The sequence below is a fragment of the Microcebus murinus genome, chromosome 19 (assembly GCF_040939455.1).
Source record: "Microcebus murinus isolate Inina chromosome 19, M.murinus_Inina_mat1.0, whole genome shotgun sequence".
NCBI lineage: Eukaryota > Metazoa > Chordata > Mammalia > Primates > Cheirogaleidae > Microcebus > Microcebus murinus.
In genome coordinates this window covers 48755664-48772534 of record NC_134122.1, presented here as the reverse complement: position 1 = coordinate 48772534, position 16871 = coordinate 48755664, and the positions used below count along the sequence as shown (strand labels likewise).

General features: G+C 41.5%; 1 protein-coding gene across 3 annotated transcripts in view; it reads left to right on the top strand.

Annotated features, from left to right (window-relative positions):
• The window catches only part of PLD5 (phospholipase D family member 5), a 246468-nt gene that overhangs the window by 197235 nt on the left and 32362 nt on the right, over nt 1-16871 (top strand). The window lies entirely within an intron of this gene.

The following is a 16871-nucleotide window of genomic DNA, read 5'->3' as shown; positions in this document are numbered from 1 at the left end:
AAGTATCAAGCCCTGTTCTCGTTCCCTCTCAAAAAAGGGTGTTGCGCTTCCATGAAAGGAATATAAGTGAAGGTGAGAATGCGGAGAGGTGGAACGCTATTTCACCTGGCAAAGACCTCTCACCTCGAGTATATGCCCCCCTATGGAGTTTTTATTCCTCCTTATGGAAGAGCCCTTTGTAGCATAATAAATTTTCTGTTAGAGCTAGGTTGATACTGGCAGGTGGGAAGACAGCCAGACACGTGGTCTATGGAATGATATAAACAGAATTGGCCTTGTAGGTAGAGCAGCAGGAAATGCATAAAAGAAAAGTGCTGTCCAAGATTTACAAGTAACATATGGACACCTGGAAATTAATCTTGTATAAATCAAGCAGAGAAGTGCTAAGCAGCTGTATACTAAGTTGTAGATAGAATTGGAAGCTCAAGTGGGATAACATATAGGGCTTCCCAAAAGTAGTATAGTGAAGGTTTTGAACACGAAAGGACTCCTGGAGTAATATAGAAGTAGGATGGACCTTTATAGCCACAGCCGCTGTATCTGTCAAATAAATTTATTAGCTCATCAGATGCTTGATTTGCTTCTACATTTAAAAACAGACAAATTAATTTGTATTTGGGTTCTCAAGAAAGCCATATCTAAATCTCCCCTTTTGGGCATCTAGAGTCTTTCTCTTGCCTCGAATTCCATCTGCAAATAGAATATCCATGTACTAATAATGGACATGGCTCAGTGTTTGCACGACATCAATGAATGTGGAGAGTGGGCATGCCTCAAGGGCAATCCTGGAGAGTGTTTTTAATTTCTAAAACATTTGGCAACTCACTGGAAACCTTCAATAGAACCTTCCAGGGATGTATAGATTCATTTGCATAAAGTATAGACACTTTTCACGTACAAAATTAGTCTTAGCACTCACTTCCCCCACATTCACTTAGGTTTTTGACATCCAGTGGGGTTGAGGGAGATTTTGTTTCCAAGAACAGATGGTTTTTCTATACTTTCCATAATTGCCCATAACTGCGTGAATTTCTTTTTTTTTTTCCTGCTTTCAGATGCATGGCCAATGTGTGGGTATTGAGGGTTTTACTTCCTTTACCCAAATGCCTGTTTAAAAATAATAATGGCAATAATAACTTTTACGGACAGTCTCTTAACCTCAGCATATGTATGGTCTTCTAAGTTGGCTCCCTAAAAAGCCTCAAGCTTTGCCGGCATTGAGGAATTGAAAGATGAAACTACCCACAGACAGCTGGAGGCTTATTCACATTTGCTGGAATTTATATATATACTTCATATATATAATACTATAAATATGTAATACTCTCTCTAGATATATACATATAGTATTTTTTAGAAGCTTCCAAAAGAAATAAAGATATTATTTCTTTTTAAATGAAGAGAGCTGACCTTTTTTGCCCCTCTCCCTGTTCCTTTTACTCCTTGGTCATTTTCTTTTCTACTTCCTTCGTCCTCTTTTTTTTTTTTTTTTTTTCATCTTTTTTTACCTTTTTCTTACTCTTCTTCCTTTGCTGAGTTATGGAGAATGCAGTTTCAACTCAGCCCAAGTTCTTAAAACACACACACACACACACACACACACACACAAAAAAAAAAAAACAGGAAAAATGCTGAAAGAAAGAATGAATGAACAGCAAGTTTCCTATTATTTACACACTAAGAGTCAATGATGTCATTGTCCAAGTTCAAATTTATGAGAAAGAATTTCCTCACTTTTCTGACATATTGAGTATCCCTGTTACTTCTTTTCTTTTCTTTTCTTTTCTTTTCTTTCTTTTTCTTTCTTTCTTTCTTTTATTCTTTGAATTCAAATTCAATTAAAATAAAATCCACACAAGATTCTGTCATCAATGACAATTAAGACTTGAGTAAAGTATTTTCCTCTTTCCTTTTCTTTGCTTATATTTCCATGGATTCCTGAATTCTTTGCATAGTCCTAAGATGTTTATGGCATTCAGACCAAAACACATCTGATAAATATCAGTGGATACAAGGATGAGGATGGATTGGGTCAGAAAGCTGCAAAGTTTCTGACTACTATTTGGGGGAAGGATGGTATTGATTAGTGACAACGCAATTCCTTTTTGCATGTATGAGACTCTGTTATTTTGTATTCAAAACAAAAATGAGGGACAGTGATGCCTTTTCTCCATCTTGCCAGGTTAGAGAGTATTTTGCTGCCATGCTACCATCTACCTCCCTGCAAATATTTCTAACCTCAGAAAAATGCACATGCTTTATGATTCCGATATTACTTAAGTTGTCTATTCCTTCTAATTTAACAGAACCTATTTTGCAAGGTTTTTTACTCTAAGTGAGCCAGAGCAAATCTCCTTGTAGAGTTTTAGTACTGCAGGCTGGATCCCCAAAGAAAAGCTACAACTAAATGTTTGTTAGAAATATTCAAACCAACATGCAGTAACATCCTGTATAACTAACCTCTAGGGTCTCATCCGTTAAAGGTGTCTACAGGACCAAGAAAAGGAAATAGCTAAGTCTAGGAAATAAATGCAGACCCTGGCTTCCTGGGGATTTGGGGCTAGACAATTTTCTTTGCATTTTAGTTTTCTCAGTTACAGAGTGACAATAATCCTATTGACCTGCTTCCTAGGTAATGGTTGTAGCCATTGTCTGGTGGCTTTTTCAAATGATAAATTAGTAGTACCCTGCCAAGGAAAACAACTGATGCAGCATAACAATGAAAAAGCACTTCGGTGGTGACAATGCTCAGCAAAGAGCATCCAGTTTCTCTGGAGGAGAAAGAAATGTTCCTTCCCATTGAATAAAAAAAACAAAGATTCACGCTTCCAGTGTTCCTGGTTCTTTCATTCTGTGATGTCAATCTTTGGAAATTGTAATTGGAAATTTAATTCTGTATTACATTTAAATGAGAATTTAGCTTCTAATCCCAACTTATTAATTGAATACATACCCTCATCTTCTCGACTCGATTCATTTTATATATGTATATTTTTAATTATGCCGAATATTTATTTCTTGCTTGCCAAGTAGGCAACAACTAGGCTTTGAAACGTGCAGAAGGTGACGATATTTGGCCCACTGCCAAGGTTGAACAGCTGACGTGTCCAGCTTGCAAGGACCCGTGGCATAAGCCGGAGTGGGACTGTCTCCTTCTTTGCTGTGGCAGCTCCAACTTCCTTGGTGGCGGCACCTCAGTGACCTTTGTCTTGACTGAGAAATCATCCAGGCTTCCAAATATATTTCTAATAGCCCATGCCAGAAATTTATCATCTCTTCTTTATTGATCTATATTACTTCTGGAAGAGCACTGCACCCCTAAAAGAAGCAAAGAAAACAAAGGAAGGAAAAGAGTGTGAAATCTTCCTCAGTAAGAATTAGCTGCTTTGATGGCGTGTACATAAATTCTATCTGCACAGTCACGACTTTCTCATTTTCCATGTCCAACTTTAGGGAAGGCATCTTAAATATTCATAGTGAATATTTTTCCAAGACATTGTGTTTATTTTATAATATAGGGAACTGCAAAAAGGGAAAAATATATCCAAAATCTAACCACTTTGATACTGTCTTTTTCTGTTCCCACCAATTATTGTCTGCAGGTACATATAATTTTATATAACCATAAATTGTATACTTAAATGCACAAAATTATATATTTAAATGTTTTCTTATTTAAAGTACAACAAATGTTATTACACCAAATGAAAAATACTGGTAAAATATAGATATCATAAGTCCCCATACATTGCCATTGTCTACTTTTTTCTTACAATAAAAAGCAATGAGACTATATCTAATATTTTGTAATCTGCTGTTTGCAATTTAACCATGAAAAGAACATTTTCTAGTATCAATAAGTACTTATCTAGAATAGCATAAAAGACTCAATAATATATTGACTTATATGGACATATTGTAATTTATTTAAACACATCCTAGTGGCCATTTAGGTTGCTTCCAATTTTCTGTTCTTCTAACGTGTTATCTCAGAAATGCTCATGCTATTATCTCAGAAATGTTATATGACTAATTCAATGACTACTGAGTTAGGGGTGTGATTTCTCTAGGTTTTTACTTTTTCACCTTAAATATGAGAGGTTTCAAATACTTATTTCTAAGGAAATTTCTGATTTTAAAAGCCTATGGGGCTTAGGATGGAAAAAGCTGGACAGAACAATCCTCTTGCACTCACCAAAAAAAAAAGGAAAACCAGACAATCTACAAATTCACAGCTTTTCTTGAACACATCATAGAGCTGATGTTGCAGAGTGATCAGCTAATCCGAGACCTAAGGACAGTGAGATGGGACATAAGCACTTACCCATCTGAGGAAGACATTGCCATACATAGGCAAAAAGAATTCAGCTGGTATTTTTAAAGAATTGCTAAAAGCAAGTGTTATCTGCCACGAGAATACAGAGCCTCTGTGGAACGTAGACACAACAAGAAATAACGCCCAGTCTCAGGGTTTTCTCCATGGGGTATTTTCATGGGGCACTCACAGAAATGATTGATAAGATCTCTAAGAAAGCCTCCCTCATTGCATTGGCTTGGGGTTGAGGAGCAGCAGCTACTGCAGAAAAGGCATAAAATTCAACCTGGATCTTTCTCCCCCAGCTATTCTATGGGACAAAAACCTTCAACTACTAGGGAAAGGGCAACAGCCCTATTTCCCTTAGGGTACTGTTAAAAACAAAACATTGAAGCTGGGGAAAAGGAACTGAAAAAGCCCCCTAAGCTCTGGGGAAGAGGGACAGGTATATCTGCCGATGATAAACCTACAGATGGGGCTGGGGCAAGATAACTGAGAAAGCCCCCCTCTGAGAACAAGACACACAGTGGACTGCCTAATATTAAACCTTAGAAGAAAAACAAAGATTTTTGTATAACACATAAACAGCATTTTCTTCCTGGGAGATGGGAAAACACAAGAAGAGATCACCACTGAGGTGCAGTGCACAGGAGAGACCTAAACTGAGGGATTAGCAGACATTGACAATACCCCCCTTGCAAGCCATGCCCCAGCCTAAACATAAGGGAAACACTAAGGAATTTTACAGCCCTTGATTTACTGAGGGTAAACATAGCAGCAACAAATCCCAAATCCAGCCAAAATATTAACTAGATTTATTTGATCTTTCCACACCCAACACCACCTAGAAGAAAGTTATGCCTATTATTTACAAGCATAAAAATGATTGGCCTCAGTTTATACAGTCTTATACAAGAAGTCTAGCTTTCATCAAAAACAAAATTTATGGGCATATCAATATATCAAAAAAAAAGAGAGAAACAAAGATACCAGTAGAGCAAGACTCATACATGAAACAAATATTAAAACTATCAGATAAGGAATTTAAAATAACTTTGATTAATATATTAAAGATTTCAATCAAAGAGGTGGATTTCAATAGAGAGGTGACATAAATGAGAAAGAACTAAATGGAAATTCTAGAAATGAAAAACAGAGAAGAAAGAATGCCTGCAATAGACTAGACATGGTTGAGGGGAGAATCAACAAACTTGAAGATAGGTCAATAGAAATCATCCAAACTAAAGGGGCCACTAGTTGAGGGCACACTTCTGTCGCTCCTGCACCCACCAGTACCGGGAAGACCTACAGGCCATCTCTCCTGTCCTGTCTGCCTCCACCACTGCCATGACAAGAGCCTCAAGAGGAACACCCAGCTATGCCACATGACTGACATTGTTCCCACCACAAGAGTGAGAGGGCAGGAAGAGGAGCCACTGTGTGAGGGGCCCAGCAGGTCCTGGCCCTGTTCTGTGGAAGGACCTGGGGCTGTTTTGTCCCCAGTGTGGGGGTCTCCTCAAGCCACCGATGCCCATTGAGCAAGCTGTGACTAGTCCCAGGAGGAAGCCCAAAAGCTACAGTGAGCCCTTGAAAAAGCAAGGTGGAGATACTGAAATGGAGCATAAAATGCACATTTTGAACTCTTTTGAAGTGACTGGGAAGGTAGAAGAGTGGAGGAGAGACTTATTCTCTCAATTGGAAGCATTTCTTGAGAAAAGAACAAGTTGCAATTTATGCCAGCTATTAATTGAGGAGAAGGATGTTGAAGGGGAAAAAAAGAACAAACTGAGAACAAAAGCCAAATTTCAGATCCTATTTTCACATTAAAAATCTGCTTTGGGAAATAACAGAGAAGAATTTGCAGCCTGACATGGAGTTACTGTCGGGTACTGATCATATCCCCAGTAGGTATGCAAATCAGGAAACCTCCACTGTGTTGTCACGTGAATTATTAAAGACTGAGTTGCACTATCCCTCTCCAATATTTAGGTCTGCAAAATAATGATGTTTGTTTGAGTCAGATTTGACACGAGATGCTAAAACTGGCAAGTCTAAACTTATTATCGTGGAAAATAGAAAAAGTATGATATTTGAGATGGGGAAACCAAACTTTGCTCATAATATCAAATCATTTACCTTTTACACAGGCCTGGGTTCTGAGAGATTTAATACCGGCAGGCATTTTGGGCAGGTAGAAGTAAGGGGCACAGGTGTGTGGTCCTGGGTGTGTGTGAAGAATCTTTCCCCAGAGCATCATCCCTGAGGAATGAATGTTGGCATTTCCACAATGGGCTAATTCTTGGAGTACGTGGGATCTAGCCCCAGGTGAGCAGATTAGCCTTTTTCTGGACTATAGTTGGGAGAGGTTTCATTTTATCATTTGAATGCTGAATCATATTTGTTGACATTCTCTGATGCATTTACAGAAAAACATATGCCTTGCTTCTGTGTCGGATCTTTGCAAGATCTCTTGAGATCGCTGTGGTTGGTGATGAATGGTATTCTACCTGAAAACCTGTTTTGTATGATCTCTTTTTTTTTCCCAATGTTCTTGGAGGGTACTTCTATTCAATAATAAAGAGTGTGACTCAATAGCCGGGCATGGTGGCGAATGCCTGTAGTCCCAGCTACTCGGGAGGCTGAGGCAGGAGGATTGCTTGAGCCAGGAGTTTGAGGTTGCTGTGAGCTAGGCTGACGCCATGGCACTCACTCTAGCCTGGGCAACAAAGCGAGACTCTGTCTCAAAAAACACACACACACACACACACACACACACAAAAAAGAGTGTGACTCAAAAAATAAAAATAAGCCATTCTGATATGATGCAATATTTCCTTTGCTTAAATCCTACAAACTGTTGGTGCTGTTTTCCTTAAGCTGCCTATCAGATCCTGCCTTGTTTCAGAGCTCATTTTATGCTTGTTTTGTTCTCCTCTCCCAACCGCCACCATTCTTGCCTCTCCCAGCCGCCCTGTGCACATCTGTACACACCAGGGGCCAGGACTTGCTCATGGTTTATCCTGCGTCTTAATACGGTGCCTGTACATAAGAGGTGCTCAGTATTTAATCATAGATTGAATTGAATTATTTATAAATTATGGATACTAGTCTATGAGCTCACTATGCAGTTGTCACCTTTTTACAAAAATCTCGTTGCTTATAAGATTAAGGGAATTATCATCTTATAATCATACATGGGACAAACACATTTTTCTAGTAGAGTTTGGTTGCCAAACTTTTCTGTGCTATAACTGCCCTTGGACGTCTAGTTCACTTGAATTATTGATGACAGCTATGTCTTAATAACCCATAAACATGTGGAAAGAATTGAATAATTCAACTTTCATTTTAGGTCCAAATGAGAATTTTGAAATTGACAAACAAAGCATCTGGCCTTCCCCCCACCCCCACCCCAACAGTGAGTGGCATTACCTTAATTTCTTCAGTCGGGTGATACTTATGACCAGCTCTCTCTGCCCTTGGTATTTGTGGTCTCTGTGGTTCTGATGCATTTTGGAAGATGCTCTTAGCCTGGGTCCAGTGGTTGATGGGATCCTGTTGCTGTCCAGCCCATGCTAGACTTGGCTGTTCTTTGTATGATGGTTCTCAACATTGAAGAGTCCTGCATGTTCAGACCACATTGGGCCGGCTCATGGACAGCCCTCAAGACATTTCCTCCTGTAAGATTGTCGGAAGCATTTGCACCCCATAAGATTGCCAGTCTGGTTCCATATAAGCTACCTCTAAAACCTGTTTTTATTGTGGCTGTTTTTTTTCAAATACAATGTTGGTTATATTCATGAGGAAGCAATATTAAATGATTTACAGTAAGTTTTTCTAGTCCCACACACCTATCCTTGTTCAAACTCAATGAAATGTTCCCTGTTTTATAGCTTTTGGCCAACTATGTACCAAGAAGCTATTGGACTGTCTCCCATCCCCTTAGGGAGAGTTTCCCTACCCCAGATCCTTAAGATGATGTCCTTCCATGAGCTGAAAGACTGATTTCAGACAAACACTTTGCAGATACCTTGAGGCCATCAGTGTGAAATTGTTACATGATAAGCTTTCCAGATTTCAAATGTTACTCAATTTTGGATATTGACACTTTGTCTAGCATTCCCATCTCAAGCTTGAGAGAATTTTTAAAATTCTAACTGAATGTTTAGCCTATGGAAAGCAGGGTGGATATTGCTTAGAGTGCTCACACCTGATTCAGATCCATAGCGATGGCCATAGGACAATGAGGTTGAGAATGTTCGATGTAGGATTTCACTCTTGGACTTTTAGGAAGTCAGTAAATGACATTCTTTTCTGACCCTCATGAGCTTACCTTCAAGAAACCCGGTCAATCAATTACAGCAGATGTCTACTGTAGCCAACTGGATGAAATGTTGAGGATGCTTGTGATTAAGCATTTTTAAAAATACCTCTGGGAATTGGATAGATAGTGAACAAACTATCAGTTAATTAGTGATGAAGCCATAATGGAAAATGTAGTTTAGAAATGTGGTCCAAATAGGGCCTCCTACTACTTTCCCCACAATTGAACTTGTCCGAGTTAAAAGGCATTACAGCTGCAAATCTGCAGGCTGTGCATTCCTCATGGAGGGCAGGAGCAAAACCTCTGGATACCATGCTCTGAATGAAAGGACGAGCCAGTAGTGTGTATGCTGAGGTCATTTTTATAGTCTTACCAGGGGCATCAGTCTTTCCGCCATGGGAGGAGTGACTGAATAAGAGGTAGAAAGAAAGTTGAAGTTGTACTTTTCAATACTTCCAAAATGGGTGGAAGCCCTTAATCTTTGCACCAAAGCCTTGGGCAAGGTAGGAATCCCAGGAGAGGAAAAGGCTGGATCTCAAGGTCATGATGGCGACACGGTACACCAGTTCGCAATGTGGAGCTCGTGGACTGAGATTCAGTCATGACTCTGGTTTATATTTTGAACAGCCTTATTAGCTATTTTATGTCAATGGCCCATCCTAATGCAAGTAAAGATAACTTTATACCTCCACATCTTTCCCTCAGTAATTGCATGAAGCCTCTCCAAGGTTCCTGTTTTGCTAGCTTGCAGTACTGATGAACTGAAAAGGGGACATTATGTAGATGAGCAGGTTTTGTGCTTGAAATTAGGAAGGGAGGGGAGGGAAATCTGTTTGAGCCAAGCAGCAGCAGAACATGGCAAGTGCCTTTGTGATTTTCATGTGCAAGGTGCAGCAGGCCACTTCATGTCCTGAGCCTTTTCCTGCAGAGTGTAAGTGGGGCAGAGTGTGTACTGACTGCTGTCCCTCAGTGTGACTCCTTCTTATGTGTGGGTGGTTGTAATGCTGATGCTTCCGCTGCTGCTGATGATAACAAACACTCGTTATTCTATGTGGTGGACATTGTCGCAGGCAGATTATACACATATATATGTATATGTATGTATGTACATATGTATGCAGGTATATGTATGCATGTACATAATATGTACACATGTATTAATAAATTTGCTTAATCATCACAACCTTATGAGTATTATTCCTACCCCACTTTACAGAAAGACAAAGGGATTTGTCAGTTACAGCCCCAAAGTGTAAGGGACTTGCCCAAAGCCAAGAAGGTGGTAGAGCTAGAATGCAAACCTGAGTCCTTGTTCTATCCCCTAAATTAGATAACCCCCCTGCAGCGATTGCACTCAAGGCTGCAGGCTAGCCCAGTGGTGGCCCAGACCAGAGGACAAGCTACTGTCATTCTGAGATGTTTCTAGAGTTACATGGATAGGGAAGTGATGAGAACCAGTGGGGCTGGGAGTCTGGATGTAAAGTGTCTGTTAAAAAGGCCAGTCCTGCCCTTATGGCTCCCACTGCTGTGCTGTACGTGCAGGGAAGCCGTGCTGCTCAGGGGCATTGCTGGGGAGGGGTCCACCGACCGTGCTCTGGATGACAAAGGAATGAATCAGAAGGTCGCACAGGAGTAAAAACAATTCTCTGCGACAAGAGGGAGATCCTTTTTTATTTTTGAAAATTTTCAGAGCATTTCTGTACTTCAAAGTCTCAAAGGAGGCTCTGAAGACTAAATTAGCTTTATGGATTTTAAATTACAAATGGAAACTCACCAAGTTCCATCCGTGTGCCTGTTCCTCCCGTTATTTGTGATTTGGCTGCAAAAGAAAGTAGCATGAGATTTATACTTTAAAAATATGTTTTAATACGTCTCTTCTTTCTTTTCTTTTCAGTTTTTTTTCTTTTCTGTCTTTTTTCGATTTAGACAGGGCTGTTGCCCAGGTTAGAGTGCAGTGGCCTCATCATAGCTCACTCACTACAACCTCAAACTCCCAGGCTCAAGGGATCCTCCTGCCTCGGCCTCCTGAGTAGCTGGAACTACAGGCGCATGCTAATAATTTTTTTTTCTTTTTTTTTTTTTTTGTAGAAATGTGTTTTCCCTATGTTGCCCAGGCTGATCTTGAGCTCTTGCCCTCAAGCGATCCTCCTACCTCAGACTCCCAAAATGCTAGGATCACAGACATGAGCCCTTGTGCCCAGCCAAAAAATATTTTTTCTACCTCTCTGTTATCCTTAATTACTTCATCTTTGTGTGGATAAAAAGAAGCTAAATGGGTAATATTCACGTTACTGTTAATATCTTGGTGCATAAGTGGGGTGGAGTGTCTATTTTACAAACCTGAAAGGGACATATAGTCACTCGGGTCTGACCCTATATTTTGTCAAAAGAGAGTAGATTTTTCAACGGATCAGTCACCTGCAACCAAGACGATCTCAACCTCCTCGTTGCTCATTAAGAAAATAAGAAGACAGAAAGGAAGAAAGGACAGGGAAGCCGTGGTGGCATTTTGCAGTCATTTTCAACTCCCCTGAAGAAGGAAGGTGAAGTTACAGGATTCCAAAAAAAATTCCTGAAATGTGTTTCCAATTTGTTTCATCCCATTCCAGTCTCAGGCCCCATTCCTCTAAGATCCTTCCCATTAATATTCTCCAGTCACTCTACTCAAGGTTTTATCGATTGATTTCCCTTCGCCTAGGTAAAACCAAGAAACCGTTGTGTGAATTCCCTAGAACCAGAAGTCAAAGCTGCGAAAGGAATAATGGTACTTTGGAAAGTTTTCAGATCCTTATAAAAAGATGAAGCATTGATTAGTGGAAAAGGAGTGAAGAAATGAAAGGAAGAAAGGAAGGAAAAAAGGAAGCAAGGAGGAAAGGAAGGAGAGAAGCAACATTCCTCATTCATCCTACAACTGAACACTCTATGCTATTTGCAAAGCCTTGTTGGGTGAAGGAGACCAGGACCCCAAATCGCAGGACATTATTCTGTGATCTTATAAGTCATGTCCCTGTTGGGGTCTCAGTGTCCTTAATTTCGAAATAAGGTTGAAAGAGCTGTTCTCTAAGATTCTTACATTCTCTCCCATCTCTTCGATTAACCTTGTTCCTTCTGGCCAGCATTATTCTCCCACTCGGCAGATACAGACAAATAAGACATCAGGAAGTTAAGTGATATAAGCCACCCACCGTGGGAAGGAAGGTGCGGGAGGGGAAACACATTTCTGAGCAGAAGGCTGTCTTTGAGCTCCCAAGATGCAATTCTTTATGCTCTATCCCCAGTAACAAAAATTTCACCTTGAGGGCAGAAACAAAATCAAGTTAGAGCTCCTGGTAATTAAATTTCCCGCAGTAACTCAGAATATAAATCAGCAGCTAACTGGATGCATGTTGGCTGCTCAGGGTTGCAGGTTCCTTTGTCTTTGTCAAGAAAATTAAAGAAATACTTGTTCACATTTCTATAAAAATCATGAAAACAACAAAGTGGACTTCTGTAAATGATAAATTGAGCTGTGGTTAGGCTAACTTGTATTAATTATTCTGAGAATTACAGCAAAGAACGGTGTTAATGTCCCTCGTCTGCCTGTTCTGCTGACAAGAGCATTCATCAGACACCTGCTCCCGGTTCCGTTTCACCAGTGCAACCCACCGAACCAAGGCTGTCTCCGTGTGCGCTGCCTCTCGGGACCTAGCTTAAAAAAAAAATTATATATATTTTTTCCACTCACTTCATTCCCATTTATAACCACCTTCCACTAATTTTAAGAAAATAATAATAAAAAAAAGATTTTTCTGGTGTGATTACATCTTTCCCCTAATTCTTAATTTGCTTTGAAATCTGAAACACCTAAGGCAGAAAAAAAAACAAGACGTACACATAACCAGTAAGACTTGGTCCTCACTGAAAGGAAACTTCTATTCTTATAAGTACTTCATTTTGCAAGTTACTCTCCCTGATGATAAAATATTAAACTGATCTTCGAGCATCCTAATCCCACCTTTCCTGCTTTCTAGCTGGGCATTTATAATCAGCTAGTACAAATGTAACTGTTGGTGTCTCGGTTTCCTCACCTATGAAATGGATTGTCGTGATGTCATGATGTTTAAATGCACACAGATGTATAAAGCATTGGAACAGTACCTGGGGCATAGCGGGCACTATAATAAATTAGTATTGCTGTTTTTATTATCTCTTTCCAAGCAGGTTGATAGCATCACCTGGACTGTATGAAACCCAAACACTCCTAGCAAAGTCTCCCACACTTCAAAATGTCCTAGGGCAAGGGACAAAATGGAACCATGGACATAACTTGAGTTTTACATAAAATAATGACCTTGATCACAGCTCCTTGGCAGATTACTCCCGTTGTTTGAGGCCTTGCACTTCTCATGGTTCCATGGTTCATCGCTAACACTCTGCCCACTCTGTGGAAAAAATAATCGATCTTTTCCAAAGAACAATTAGCCGATAAATCTCCGGCTTTGACTTTATTCAAACAGTTGGACCATGCAGTCAACCAGTTTAACCTACTTGCAACTGTATAAATCAACTGTGAGGTTGAACTAAAAAGCCAGGGTGGCCCAGCAGGGTGGCCAGTTGCCGCCCTTGCAGGTGGGCAAGGCAGGGCTGAGCAGCCACGTGCAGGCAGAGGGTGATCTCTGGCAGCTAGGCTTGTCTTACGGCTAAGGCAACTCGAAGGACACCTTAGCTAATCAATCGGACTTTTACCTTTTTTTTTCCTTTGATGATATGAACATGGAAACCCATCAGAAAGCCAAATCTCTGTTATTTTTCTCACTGCCAGCATCTTAGGAAGATTTGTCATAAAGCTGTCCTGAATTTGTTGCTCTGGGTGAAAAATTTGCAAAGCAAAATCCAGTTGTTTGTTTTCTTTTCTTCTTTTTTTTTTTTTTTTTGAGACAGAGTCTCACTTTGTTGCCCAGGCTAGAGTGAGTGCCGTGGCGTCAGCCTAGCTCACAGCAACCTCAAACTCCTGGGCTCAAGCAATCCTGCTGCCTCAGCCTCCCGAGTAGCTGAGACTACAGGCATGTGCCACCATGCCCGGCTGATTTTTTGTATATATATTTTTAGTTTGCCAATTAATTTCTTTCTATTTTTAGTAGAGACAGGGGTCTCGCTCAGGCTGGTTTCGAACTCGGACCTCGAGCAATCCACCTGCCTCGGCCTCCCAGAGTGCTAGGATCACAGGCGTGAGCCACTGCGCCCGGCCCAGTTGTTTGTTTTCCATCCCCAACAGCAGGCTGAACCAATAGTGTATAACTAGCAGTGGACTTGAGTCATTCTAGGGTAGAGAGGATGCTACTCAGAGGAAGTTTAATTCTCTTTCCAACTCCAGAGTGTGGGGTTGGCTTCTTCCTCTGCCTTCAGACACGAAAGCTGTAACCAGCCCCAGGACCGAATGATGTCAGGGATTGTAAATAAAAGCTTGTTGTCAGAAGCTTAGTTTACACAAGCGGGGGAAAGGAACACTAAATCTCTGTTGAGAAGAGAGTTATTAGAGATTAGAGCTGGAGAAAATCTAGAGTGCACAGAGACAGAGCTCACTCGCGTCTTGACGGTGACAAACGGTCCACTGGCGAGCCTTGGAGATGATGCATGCTGAGAATGGCCATAAATATGCCTCTCTCCATCTGAGCCTACCCAAAGGGACAAAAATCACTCAGAATTATGGTGCCATTAAATAAGCATTTTTTATGTCATGCTTCCAGGTTTTTCATTAGCTAACGGGGTATGAGCCAGGCGCTGAGTTAATGTCGCCTGCCCCTCTTCATTTGTTCTTCGTAGCAGTCCCATGGTGTGTGCCATGTCCACATGAAGAAGTGAAGAGGTGAAGTTCGTCTGTCTCCAGAGATGGCAGGAGGCAGGAGCAGAGTTGCTGTGTCCTAATTGGGTCATGCTGGTCTCTCTGCTTCCTGTGCCTCCTGCGCAGGGAAGAGCCACCAGAGTTGCCACCCGGCACCCTTCTGGATGTCAGTCTTCAAAATAATAGTTATCCAGAATAATCATGTCCCGTCGTATCAAAGAGCCGTTGCCTTTCTTCAAATAGTGGGAGGCTGCAGTAGTGCTATGACAGTTAATGTCATTCCACAGATCTGGAGCGACAGTGAGGGCAGCTGCTTTGTTCCGTGCCACTGCTGCTGGCTTTGGTCTGCCTCCAGCCACTGCAGAGAGTGCATGACCTCCACATGAGGACCCGGGCATGGGTATTCTGAGGGAAGAGGTGGATAGGGAAATACCTTTTTTTTTTTTTTTTTTTTTGAGACAGAGTCTTGCTCTGTTGCCCGGGCTAGAGTGCTGTGGTGTCAGCCTAGCTCACAGCAACCTCAAACTCCTGGGCTCAAGCAATCCTTCTGCCTCAGCCTCCCAAGTAGCTGTGACTACAGGCATGCGCCACCATGCCTGGCTAGTTTTCTCTATGTATTTTTAGTTGGCCAATTAATTTCTTTCTATTTTTTTGGTAGAGACAGGGATCTTACTCTTGCTCAGGCCGGTTTTGAACTCCTGACCTTGAGCGATCCTCCCGCCTCAGCCTCCCAGAATGCTAGGATTACAGGTGTGAGCCACCACTCACAGCCAAGGAAATATCATATTTTTATCCAGGCTTTGGACAGAGGTTTCCAAACATACATGTTTTCTATGTGTGAGCAAATGGCCTGGAAACACCAAAGGTCTGATATGGAAAAACCAAAGGACACCAGAGAGATTCAAACATAGGAAAAGTGAATGATGGCCACCACGTTTGCCTTTTGGTCATATAAGTCAAATGATTCCCTAGATTTCTACTTCCCTGGTGTTCTATCTCTGACTCTACTCAGGCTTGGATAGTGTCGATTTTTTTAAGGCAGTCCCCCATTCAAAAGACAACTCTGTGCTAGGCTCTGCACCCCACTGTTGCTAGGTACAGAGGGCACCCCATTATTGGTGGGTGCAGAAAGCATATCTTGAGAACAGTTGGGCCATTGGCCAGTGCAAGGCCTGTATTTGATACTGAACACTGAGCACCAGGCTTATGAGAGCCTTCCAGGTGGTTCTCCGGGGCAGGCACGGATAGATGGATTTCTCGTGGCCATTTCCATGTTCGCTACTCCAGGGCCCTCACACTGGAAGAGAGATTTTATTAGATTCAGGTGCTCAGGATTAGAGGTGCATCTCCTAGATGGAGAAGGAAGCTTGTCTTCATCTCTGACCACCATTTATTCATTCTAAAGGCTAGACATTCATTCAATAGAATTTCTGAGCAAATGCTATGTGCCCAGCACTGCAAATAAAAATAAGAGCCTAACACTTCCTTGTCTTCAGAGCCACTTAAGATAAATATAAGCAGCCAGGCCACGCACAGTGCTTCATGTCTATCATCCCAGAATGTTGAGAAGCCAAACTGGGAGGATTGCTTGAACCAAAGAGTTCGAGACCAGCCCGAGTAACATAGCGAGACCCCATCTCTACAAAAAAATAAAATTAGCTGTGCATCGTGGCATACATCTTTGAGAAGCTGAGGCAGGAGGATCATTTGAGCCCAGGGGTTTGAGGTCGCAGTGAGCTTTGATGACACCACTGCACTCTAGTCGGAAGCAACAGAGCCCTGCCCCCAGCCCGCCTGCCTCCCTGTGACCTTCCATATAAAGCGCACACTGCCTATCCCTGACCAAGGCCCCTGGGGAGCTCACATCACTGCTCCCCCACCGTTTCACCATCAGAAAAAATATTTACACACTCACACACATAGATGTTCCCCCTTTCCAGCTCAGCTTCAGCCACACAGCTCTGTTTACAAGCCTCTGCACATACTTGGTATGGCCCACCCCCACTTTATCTCCTTTCCCCTTCTTAACCTCTAATTACTGTCTGTCCATCTAGTAATAATCTTAGTAATCTAAATGCTTGCAGTGTGCCAAAGATATATGCATACAAGGATACTCATTGCTTGATTTTTTGCATTAGAGAAAAAACAGGAACAAGTCTATCCTCGGGTTAAATAGCTTGTGCCCATCTATTCCGTGGTTACTGTGGAGCTGGGGAATGTTGGCAGATCTATATCAATGAACATGGAAAGATCTCCACGGCACCTAGTATGGGGAAGTCCTAGCGGGTAAGGAGGGACAGAGCCCTACGTGGTAGGTGACCTCTCTCATAACCCTGAGTAAAAATTCTTGAGTTGGGAATGAAGGAATAGGAAGGGAGTTTAATATCAGTGCACCCCAGATCCCTAGAGAG